Source organism: Mangifera indica, chromosome 7 (genome assembly GCF_011075055.1).
Source record: "Mangifera indica cultivar Alphonso chromosome 7, CATAS_Mindica_2.1, whole genome shotgun sequence".
NCBI lineage: Eukaryota > Viridiplantae > Streptophyta > Magnoliopsida > Sapindales > Anacardiaceae > Mangifera > Mangifera indica.
In genome coordinates this window covers 3,650,599-3,663,728 of record NC_058143.1, presented here as the reverse complement: position 1 = coordinate 3,663,728, position 13,130 = coordinate 3,650,599, and positions in this window count along the sequence as shown.

The window sequence follows — 13,130 nt, the reverse complement described above, 5'->3', positions numbered from 1 at the left end:
AATAAGAAAAAATAAGCACCTTGAAATAATAAAGCTTCCTCTCTAATTTTTCCATAGTGAGCAACTTAAAAAAATGAGTACTTACAGAACCAAGACACTTAAGTTATAAAATTTTGTGGATATGCTTAAACAATATTGTTATTTAAATAATATTAATTAAATAGTGATTAGATAATTAGAAACAAATCTTGTTCAAACTTTTAATAGGTTTGCCAACACAAAGTCATATTTAATGAAGAAATCATTACAGAAAAACATAGTCATCCAGTTCTAATTAGTGTCATCAAAATCTGAATCATTCTCTATGTTGTTTTCACTTGATATATTTGAAGGCATCTCAACAACTGTATGTGGTAAATCATCTTTACACAAATTGACATCTACGTCAACATTTTATTTTCATCCAAGTTATTATTTTCCTCATCAATATCTCCCCAATATTTCTTTTGGGGATTATCATTGTTTCCTTCTACAAGATCAAACAAATCTCATGGTACCTTCCTCATTACATAATGAATGTCTTCATCAATAGGATCTTCTACAAAAAATACTTGATGAACTTGTGTTGCCATTACTTAAGGCTCACCTGCATAGCATGTTTTTTTTTTAAATTGACCTTTGTAAATCTGTAATCATCTTTTTCTTCTTGAAAACAAATGCATTTAAATAAGACAATGTTGAAAACGCCCCAATATTCTACTTCAATAATGTCATTGATTGCACCATAATAATTAACATCACCCATTGTTAGACTTTTATCTCTTGAACTCACAAAACTTGGAGTCAATATTGTTAAGGTAACTCCATTATCTTGGGTCTTGCATTTAGCATCTCTTATACTAGTGTAAAACTTATAACAATTAATAAAATTTCCACAAACCTCTTTGCCACTGAATTTGGACCATTAGACAATAAAAAAATATGATTTAAAATGGCATTAGCCCTTGATACTTTATTTTGAAACCAAATTGGAAAATTATGGCTATGATTTCGTCTTCTTGCCTATCCACTACCTTTAACATTACGCTTAGTCAAATTTCAGTATTCGCTATAAACAATTAAAAAAATTAAGATGTTAAATAATAAAATAAAAAAAAAGTATTGAATAAGAAAAAATATGGTTTAAGGGTTATCATCTTACGTAATGTACTTTTCAATGTCATTATTTTCACAATTGAATAAAATGTATCAATGTGCCCAAAGTAAGGTTTCTTTATCAATATTGATGGCCTCACCCTTCACTTTTTGTTTCCCCACAATCGGATGCTCTAACCTTGGAAAAAATGGAAGATGAATCTTCCACTAAAGTGACACTATCATGATTCCCCTTATACCTGTTCTCTTGTCTTCACTTCATCATGCAAATATCTTGAGCAAAATATCAAACATTCTTTTACTAAGTACCTTTCAACAATAAAGACCTTTGATTTCCTCTTATTACCGGCAAATCCCTTCTAATGACATAGATCTCTCTCATAAAAATACGTCAATCGATACACAACTAGTCCACAAAACCTAATTTCATCTACTATATGTTTAGGCCAATGTACCATAATATGAAAAAAGATAGAAGGACAAATCTGTTCTAATAGGCATAATACTTCAGTGATTTCAATTGTAAGTAATCTAAATTTTTCGATTTCACCACTTGCAACAAACACCTCTAAAAAAATTACCTAATATTATTAAAACAGTTACAACATGTTTTGGGAATTTTTTTTTTTATTACAACACATTCTAATAAGCAATGCATGATGAAATAGGCATCATGAATTTTGTACCCTGAAATCTTTCTCCCACTAACCTTAACACACTGTGAAATATTAGAGGCACAACCTTGTGGTAATTTTGCATCCTTCAAAATAAAACAGAAAATCTCTTTCTATTTCACTGTCATGGAAAGACATGTTTTTACTAACAAGACATGCCAACCATCATTTGACATATTCGATTGCAATTCCCTTCAAAAACCCGTGTCTTGTAAGCCATAACATGTATTTACATGATCATTTGTCTTTCTTAAAATGCCCAAAAAAGTGCCAAGGATACTATCACAAATTTTTTCTCTATATGCATCATATCAAGAGTGTGGCAATATAAATTATGCCCCCACTATGGTAACTGGAAAAAAATATACTTTTTTTTTCATGAAACTTCACTTGCTATTTTGACCTTTTTGATTGGCTTGCCAAACATATTTTCAAAACCATTTAAAAGTTCTAACACATTAATCCTTGGCAAAGTAAAAGTTCTAACACATTAATACACCTTAATTTCAATATGTTTTGTTTTACTATGTAAAACAAAATTTGAAGCCAGTAGGCTAACCCCTTGATTATCACACCATACAACTACCTTCTTAGACCCAGGAAGTTTGATTTTTGTAAACAGATTTCTAAACCAGGCAACTATAGTTGCAACCTGGCTTAAAGTCTTGTACTCTGATTCTATTAAGGAAAAGAAGACCACTCTATACTTTCTTGAGCTTCACTAGATTAAATTATGTCCAAAATACACACAATATCCTTATATAGATCTCTTATCTCCCACACTCCAACCCAATCTACATCAACATAGGTTTTTAGATGAAGAACCATAGAGGGATTAAACAAAAGCCCAAGGTTTATTATGCCTCTAATGTATCTCAGTACTTTTTTATAGGCCTGCCAATGTAATTGAGTTGGTGCCTTCAAAAATTGGCTTAATTTTTTTATTACAAAGGTTAGATTATGTATAGTTAAAACAAGATATTACAGAGCAATAATAGTGTTCTTGTATAATATGGGATTATCAAAAGGCTCACTAACCTTCAAGTACAACCTAGAACTAGTGGCTATGGATGTATTACAAGGTTTGAATTGTGCATTTGAGTTTTATATATTAACTCTAATGCATATTTAGCTTGACATAACAATAAACTATTATCAGTTATTTGTGCTTCCAAACCCAAAAAATAACTCAGCTCACTCAAGTTCTTTAAAACAAACTGAGTATTCAACTCATTAATCAATTTTGAATATGATTTATATCAGTCCCATTAATTAAGAAATCATCCATATAAACTAAACTCTATAATAGTATTATAGATAATTAACTCATCTATAGACAAAATAAACAAACTAATATCTATAATGGTATTATAAAACCCTTTGTCTATAAAAGCTTTCTTTAGCTTATCATACCAAACTCTAAAAGCCTATTTTAGGCCATATAAAACCTTGGATAATTTGCAAATATAACTAGGCCTAGTTAGATCTTCACACCCTTGGGGTTAAGTTATATAAACATCTTTTTTTAATTCACCATTCAAAAAGGTATTGTTTATATCAACATGCCTAATTTTCCAGTTGTAAGCTAGTGCCAAAATGATTATGACTCTAATTGCAATAGATTTTACAACAAGAATAAATGTTTTTATGTAGCTAATACCAAGGTTTTGTTGGAAATCCTTAGCAACCAGTTTAACTTTGTATTTCTACAATGTTCCATCTACCTTGAGTCTTGTTTTGTAAACCCATTTATGGCTCACTATGTTTACATCAAGCTAAGTAAAAACAAAGGTCCAGGTTTGATTTTTCATTTAGGCATTATATTCATCCCTCACAACTAAGAGCCAATTTGGATAAGTTAAAGCCTCTGCCATAGTGTTTGGTTCTTTATGTTTAGGATCATTATGGGTTACTACTAGGCTTTTTGGTGGAGGTAAAGATCTTGTTTTTGACTTAGTAACCATGAGATGAACCGATTAATTGTTGATTGTGCAAAGAGGATTGATAGGTTTGTCCTTATTAACTCTAAAATCACTTTCTATCCTCATTAGATAAAACAACTTCAAGTTGAATAGCTGAAAAGATGTCTCCAGTTTGAATTGTTTATAATGAGTTAATTAGAGGTGTAAAATCAAGAGGAGAGTTGTGGTGATTTCTTTATCAGAATAGACAAAAAATTTTATGATAGATTGTTGCATGTGGTGTATGAAAGATTGGTTAAAGGATAACAATCTAAAACTTTAACAATAAGTGAATGTTGCAATATATTAGTGCTAGGAAACACAATAGAGGGAATTTCTTCAAGGTAACTAAAATTGTGTAGAGACTTATTTTGGTTTGATTGTGTTTCTTCTGAATTTTTTCTAGACTCTATAGTAGGTAAAAGCATACTAGGAGAGTAAGAATGTTCAATAGTTTTATCTAAAGTGGATTAGACAAACTCAAGTTCAATTTTGAGTAAGAAGTTTTATTCATTAAACTTGACAATGGTTGTTATAAAAATTCTATCATTTTTACTCTGACACTTGTATCCCTTATATGTTGAGTTGTATCCTATAAAATGCACTTTTGTGTGTGAAAATTAAATTTTTTAGAATTGTAGGGTCTAAGGTAAGGTTAACAAGCACATCCAAACACTATGGGAAAAAATAGTTAGGCTCAAAGTTAAACAACTTCTACTATGATGACAAATGATCTAAAACTAGTTAGGCAACCTATTTATTACAAAAATTGTTGATTGAAAAGCTAGCCACCAATATTTGGTAGGCATCCCTATTTATGACATCAAAATCAAACCTGATTTTGTGATTTGTCTATGTTTATGTTCTATTTTTCCATTTTGTTGGTGTGTGTGGAACCTTCATTAGATGAAATTAGAGTAAAGCCCCACACATCTATGTGTACAATTTCTAATGGAGAAGTAGTTTTTTGAGTCAGAGGTAAGAAAATGATTTTGACGTAGCTTACTAAATTGACAATCAGCATAAAACAGATCTTTCTTCAACTCATTTTTATTAAGACATAATTTTAGAAGTACAATTTTTATGACAACAAACCCAACACGTCTAAGTTTTTTATGTCAGACTGGCATGCTAATTTGACTTAACAAGGCTAATAAATTTTAACCATTTTTAATAACTTTTATAGACTATTTACCTATAATAGACTTGTCATTTATGGACTTATTTAGGACAACACTTGAAGAAAAAATTGTAGAACTTAATAGTTTTGGCACTTAGGATACAAACTGATAATGACCAAACTTTGATCAGCTTGAAGGACATTCAACTGATACAACCCATCTCTAAGATTTCCTTAAAGAAACACAATTTGAGAATCATTGTCCTTCACAAAACTTCAATCTGAAATGAATTCCAGTATTACATTATTATCATAAGTTTAGATATGCTTAAAAGGTTTTTTGCAATATTAGGAACACACAATATATTTTTCAGAGTAATTGATCTATGTAACATCTAAAGAATAGGAAATTTCACTTGTATGTGTGATAGGAAGGCATTCTCCATTTCCTACTTGTATCTATTGTTTCCTAGTATAATCAGTGGTAGTATAAGGCTGACTCAAACTAGAGGTAACATGATCTACTACCCTTGAGTTCATATACCAACTTAAGTCATTCACTGTGGTAATGTTAGCTATATAAGACTTAGGATGGTTAAATTTAGTGGTTATGTTTATTGTGTTTGGGTTCTAAAAATCTATTTATGGATAGGTATTTTGAGGAATGGTAATCGACTCATGTGATTAGGTATTTTCACTATTGATATATGACATATAACTAGGAAAAGTTTTGTTAACAAACTAAAAAGGTGATTAAGGTCTTGGCATAAAACTAGTGTAATTTTAAACCATGAGAGCATTTTGTATATTGCTTGTGTAAGTGATATCAAACTTTTGATAACACTGCAAGGCAATATGACCACTCTTCCTACACACTTAACAAACAACTTTGGATCTAATAAAGTTATTTCCTCTCCCTCTACTTTGAGCTATCTGAAAATTTTCATTAACTAGACCTTCATACATCTATTAACCATGAAGGTCATTTTGTGTTTGTTCTAATCTTTTACTTATCCCTCCAGTATTAGCATAAAACATTTATACATCTAGCTTCCCTCTTTTAACTTCACGCTAACTAGTTTTAGAGACAAAATTTGTAGTGCCATTTAACCTAGACACAATGACTAACCCTTATAGTATATATTAACATCTCAAATGTCATGTAAAAGCTTATGACATCCCAAATATCATTCTTATGTACAATTCATACACATATTAGCCAAACTTGGGCTATTTGATACAATATTACTCATTCGATAGGTCTCTGGACCTTTCCCGTCTTCATATATTATTGGTGTGGAACCACATAGATTTATTAGCCCTATTACTTTTACTACCACTTTACACACAGTTTGGTGGCCTGTAACATTATTGTACATCATATCAAACTTTTTAATCTTAATAGGATCTAGTCAGATATGTTTCATCGTCCACATAGTCAAGCACACCTTTATGAACTCTCATTACCAACAACTCTGTTTAAGGTTTTATCATTAACTTTCTTCCATCGATATCCCTCATAGGGGTAAGTTTGTCATTTCTCTAATTCGTATATTCATAACAAAGTTTCATACATTTTGAATCAATTTCAAGAGATTAAACTTCCAAGTTTCTGTAAAACTACACGAATATGTATTGTTAAAATTTCAAAATTTCCAGAATTTTGATTCTAAGTCTCTTACAATTTCTATACATCCATATACAACTAAAACTCTTCTAAAAGCACATATTTCCTTACCAATACCTCACCGTCCAAACCTATTCCACACTACACATATGAATTAATGATTTACACATAATCAACATGGCATAACACACACCTAATGTACCTATCCCATTTTACACTACATATCAAAGGTTTGTTAATTCAGATATGAATTTTACTGAATTTTCCATCTTTTTACCAACCCAAACAGTCCATTAACATTAAATTAAATAACCATACATAAAGGAATTATTACTAAACTAAGATCAAACAATTTTAAACTATAAATAGAACAATAATCATGAAAAAAACTCAATTATTCCTTACTTCCACTATCAATATATATACATATATATGACTACTCAAGCAATCAAATATCATGTTTACATTCAATTTGGAACTATCAGTAACACCTAATACAGAAATATCACAAGAAATCATGCTACTTATCTTGATAAAACGATGACACTAGTCTTCTTGTGGCTTAAATGACTCTAAAAGCTTTTCTTTTAGCAAATGTGACTCTAGCACTCCCCACTCCTCCCTTCTCTCTTGTTTGGTTGAAAAGATTTTAGAGAAAAATGAATGTTGCACCTTCTGCAACCGTTTTTATTTTTAAATTAAATAGATGTACACAAGTGTGTATGTTAATTATGAAACATTAAATCTACATTGCGAGATTTCTATGAAACATATCATTATCCAAGAATTCAAAATTCACTAACTAGATATGGTCATGTACCCTACTTACATGAGCGTGTATCTTGGCCAAATTTAACCAAATTATACGATATACAAAAGACCATTTTCCCATCTTTACCATATTATACACGGGCGTATAAGCCCTCATACACAATCGTGTATGCCATAAATCTCACATAAGAAAAGAAAAAAAATACTAAAAAGATTAAAATAACCGCAAGCGTACCTACAAATGTTACAAATAACATGTTGAATCATATTGATAGAGAGACACATGCTAGGACTCTAAAGAAGAAACTTGAAAAGTTGTATGCCCAAAAAAATGCAAACAACAAAATGTACTTGATAAAACAGATGATGATTATGAGGTATCAAGATGGAACTCCTATAATTGATTACTTGAATGTTTTTTAAGGAATCTTTAATTAGGTTTTAGCTATGGGAATAAAGTTTGAAGAAAGGGTTCAAGCTTTATTCCTTTTTAGAGTCATAAGAGACTTCAGAATGTCATTGACTAATTCTATTCCAAAAGGAAGCTTAATTATGGAATTTGTCAAGAGCATTATTCTAAGTGAAGAGATGAGAACTTTTTCACAAGTTAAAGTTCTTGTTAAGAAAAGAGAGGGAAAAGCAAGAGTGAAGAGCCAAAACCTATAAACAAAGAAATGGTTAAGTCAAACAAGTTTTCCAATGTTGAATGCCATTATTGTGGGTTGAAAGGCCATATCAAGAAATATTGCAGAAACTCAAAAGAGACAATAAAGAAAAAATGGTGAGAAAAAGAATGATGTTGATAAGGGTGAGAATCATACTATTACAACTACTATTAAAGATTTTTTGTACTTTTTCATGATGACCTCCTAAATGTCATGAATAATGAGAACATTTTGATTATTGACAGTGATGTCACAGTTCATGCAAAATCTCGAAAGGAATTCCTTACATCCTATAATTTTGATGATTATAGGACTGTTAGGATAGGCAACAATGATGTTTAAAAAATTGTTAGTATTAAAGATATGTGGTTATAGACTAAGAATGACATGAGGTTATTACTTAGAAATGCTAGACATGTTTTGGATTTATCACTTAATGATGAGAGATATTTAGTTTCTTCGGTGATGGAAAATGAAAGCTCACCAAAGGACTCATGGTGGTAGCTAGAACTAATAAACGAGCCATCTTGTATGTCATGTAGGGAAAGATCTTGAAAAGTAATTTAATGCTATAAAGGAAAATGAAACATTTGACTTATGGCACAAGAGACTTTCTCACATAAGTGAAAAGGGCTTATCTATTTTGGCTAAGAAAAATGTCTTATTAGGATTGAAAAATGTTGCCTTGAAGAAGTATGATCATTGTCTAGTAGGCAAGCAAAGCAGAGTTGCCTTCAAGAGTTCACCTCCTTCAAGAAAGTTACATTTCCTAGACTTGGTGCATTCAGATGTTTGTGGGTCTATGAAGACTAAAACACATATATGCCTTGAAAACTTAAATGCATCAGAATAGATAATGGTGGTGAATACTCTAGTCATTTTAATGTATATTTTAGATAACAAAGTATTAGACATCAAAAGACTCCTCATAAAACTCCTTAGTTGAATGGTTTGGCTAAGAGGATGAATATAACTTTAATTAAAAGAGTGAGATGCTTGTTGTCACATGCACAATTGTCACAGTCTTTTTAAAGTGAGGCCTTGTACATTGTAGCACATGTATTGAATCTTACACCATGTCTTTTTCTTAAATTTGATGTTCCTAACAAAGTATGATACAATAGAGATGTTTCTTATGACCACCTGTGTCTTTTTGGGTGTAAGGTTGATGTTTCTTATGACCACCTGTGTGTTTTTGGGTGTAAGGCTTTTGTTCACATTCCTAAGGATGAAAGGTCCAAACTTGATATGAAAACACGACAGTGTATATTCATTGGCTATAGGTTTTATGATCCTATTAAGAAGAAATTGGTAAGAAATAAGGATGCTACATTTATGGAAGACCAAATCATGCAAGATATTAGAAAGGCAAATTAGCCAGTACCTTAACAATGTAAAGAGTTGATTGATTTGGATCATATTCCTCTAAAAAAACTGCCAAAACATATTAATGATAATGTTTATGATGACCACCAAGAAATGAATGATATAGAAGATCCTTTACATGGTAATATAGAGAATGAGGAAGAAGAAGAAAAGGTGAAAATACTAGTAAACCTTCATAGAAAATCTACTAAGGAAAGAAGACCTTCTACATGGTTTCCTTCAAATGAATATGTGAATTTCACTAATGAGGGAAACTTGAAAATTTTAGGAAAGCCATGGAAAATGGGTACAAGCAAAAATGGTTTAATGCAATGAAGGATGAGATGAAGTATCTACATGAAAATCAGACATTTAACCTTGTAAAGCCACGTAAAGACAAAAAGGCTTTGATGAACAAATTATGTATAAAATAAAGCATGATGAGCATAATTCTAGCCTAAGGCATAAGTCTAGGTTGGTTGTTAAGGGATTTAATCAGAGAAAAAGGGTTGATTTTGATAAGATTTTCTCTCCTGTTGTAAAGATGTCATCTATCCATATAGTTCTTATTTTAACAACTAGCCCAGACTTAGAGATTGAATAGATAGATGTAAAAACGGCATTCCACCATGATGATCTAGAGAAAGATATATACATACAACAACCAGAGGGTTTTGACGTAAAAGAAAAGGAAAGTTATGTATGCAAATTGAAGATGAGTCTTTGTGGCTTGAAACAAGCCCCAAGACAATGGTACAAGAAATTTGAATCAATTATAAAGGAGCATGGTTACAAGAAGACTACTTTTGACCCTTTTTTAATTTAAAAATTCTCTGATGATGATTTTATTATCTTATCACTATATGTTGATGACATGTTGATTATTGGCAAGAATGCTTCTAGAATTACTATACTAAAAAAACAATTGAGTCAAGTCTTTGCCAAGAAAGACTTAGGGCCAACAAAGCAAATTCTTGGCATTAATATCACTCATGATAGAAGTTGTAAAAAGCTTTACTTGTCACAATAGAAATACATTGAAAAGGTGTTTTGGAGGTTTAATATGGACCAAGCAAAAGCTGTTACCTCTCCCGTTGCCATTCAAGTTGAGTTGAGTTCCAAACAAAGCTCATCAATAGATGAAGAAAAGAAAGATATGGAAAAGGTTTCATATGCATCAATTGTAAGAAGTTTAATGTATGCAATGGTTTGTACAAGACGATACATAGCCTATACAGTTGGTATGGTGAGTAAATTCCTATCAAATCCTAGTATAAAGCATTGAAATGCAGTTAAATAGATTATAAGATACCTTAAAGGTATTTCGAAATTTGAGTCTTTGTTTCAGAAATGGAAACCCATTATTAGTTGGTTACACTGATGCTAACATAGGAGGAGACATAGATACTCACAAGTCTACCTTAAGGTACTTGATAACTTTTATAGGTGGGATTATAGCTTAGCAATCTAGACTTCACAAATATATTGCATTTTCCACCATAGAAGTAGAATTTATCGTTACAACTGCAACTTGCAAGGAGTTGCTTTGAGCTAAAAATTTTATGTTAGAACTTGGGTTCAAGCAACAAAATCATCTGTTATTCTGTGATAGTCAAAGTGTCATTCATCTTGGTAAAACTCCACTTTTCATGCAAGATCAAAACACATAAATGTGAGGTATCACTGGATTAGAGATATTTTGAATGAGAAACTGTTTAATTGAGAAAATTCATACTGATCGAAATGGTGCAAATATGTTGACAAAAGGTTTTACAAGAGAAAAGCTTAATGTATGTCATTTGATTGTTGGGATGGCATTCTCCTTCATATAATCGAGAAGGGGGACATTTGTTAGGGTTTCCCTCTTATGTGAGAGGATGACCCATTTATTATGTTACCCACTCTTGACCTTTGGTTAAATGTGGATAAAGGTTATTTTAGTCTTTTCACCAAGTTTAATGAAGACTTATGAATACTTATTCAAATGGGAATCAACAAAGTTAAAAAACTCTATTAAAATAGAGAGAAAAAGAGTCACTTTTCTATTTTTGTTTATACTTTGTCAATTTTTGTAAATCTGAGTTTCTAAAGTCATTCATCGTTAGATTGAACTAAAATTTTGTAATGGAGGAGATTTGATTTTGAGTTGCCTAGATCTGAATCTGGACATCCAAATAGAGACCCTATTTTGGTAAATTCTCTTCATTAAACTTGTTATTTGGTTCCTTATTGCCAAGAATAGTTGTTCTTAATATATTGTTGATTATATGTCTTTAATTTTACTAGGGAGAACTTTGTTTGTACCCATTATTATTATTGATAATGGAAGATTTATTTGGATTATGTCCCGTGGTTTTTCCTTTCCACATTAGGGAGGTTTTCCACATTAAAATCTGGTGTCCATTGATTTATTTAATTTTGTTGTATTTGCTTTGCTTGTAGGTTACTAATAGGTTTGCATAGAACATTAGAAACTATTTTTGATCATAGACCACTGCTTTATTTTGTTTGGTTGTTAGGCTAGCAAATTTTATTACTCAACAAAAGGTTTCTAAGCCAATGGGGAATAGGTCCTTCAAAACCAGCTTGGAAATGATGCATTTTATAAAGTAAAGATGCGTTAACAGTGGGGGTGGATACGAACCGAGCTGAGCCTGAACAGTTTAGCTCATTTTTGTTTAAGCTTGGCTTAGGCTAGGGCTCGAGCTCAGTTCGGGCTTACCGAGCTCTTTGAAACACATGTTCGTTTTCAGCTCACTTTATAATTTAAATGTTCGTGCTCGGCTCGTACCAAACTCGAGTTCGTATATATTGGCTCGGGTTCAGGCTTGCATTCAAAATTCCCTCAATAAGGTTTCAATCTTACAACCCTGCTTCAACACCATCCAAAATTCCCTGACACACATTTCCAAGTTCCTGAAAAAGAGAAGATCGTTAAGTATGCTTTTTTTTCCTTTCCTAAAATGTTTCTAATAAAAATCTCAATAAATAACTTTACTGATATGCCCACTGAGACAATGAGATAAGCTCTAGGAGAACATTTTTAGCTACTATGAAAGTCAATTACAGGGGCTTGAAGTAGTCCTTGACATCACCAATAGTTTTGAAAGGTTTTGGAGAGATAAACCTCGTTGGTGGTTGAACGGCGTTGCAGTCATGGTGGTTGAATAATGTTTCAACTGTGAGCGAATAGAGGAGTCCAACGGTAACTTAGTTTAGTTTTGAGTTTAGTTTCAATAGAGAAAAACGGTAAGAAGATAAGCGAAAATTGATTACGTTTTTTTTTTTTGGTTTCATTTAAACTTTAAATGCTCCCAAACAACGACATTTTTTCATGCAATAGAAGTCCAACAAAGCAAGCTTTTAAGCAACAATTCGACAATAAAAGGCCAACTCAGCGCAATAGAAGAGAAGACCAGTTTATGAACTAGCGAGCTCAACTTGGCTGGCCGAGCTGAGTATTATCCTGTTCGGGTTCAAGCTTGTGTTCGTTTCTTGATTTTGGCTCAAGCTCGTATTCATATTCATGCTTGTTTCGGGCTCATTCGAGCTAAGTTTGTTTCAAGCTTGAAAAAGCTCACTTCGAATCTTGCCTTAGTTAATGGTACATATCAATGGCGCTCCACCAAGCATGCGAAAGTTAAGCTGGAGTCCATACACATGGCCTGATTGAAGACATAGGACGCCTGAACATTCACAACAATTTTTTTTATCTTTGCTTCCCCAAAAAGAGGGAGTGCCAAATCTATCTATTAGGCCTCGTCTAAATATGAGTAGCGCTTCTTTTTCCTCTTCTCTACAACGTATAATGTCAGAATCCGCAACTCTTTGCTAGAGAAGGAACAAAATCAA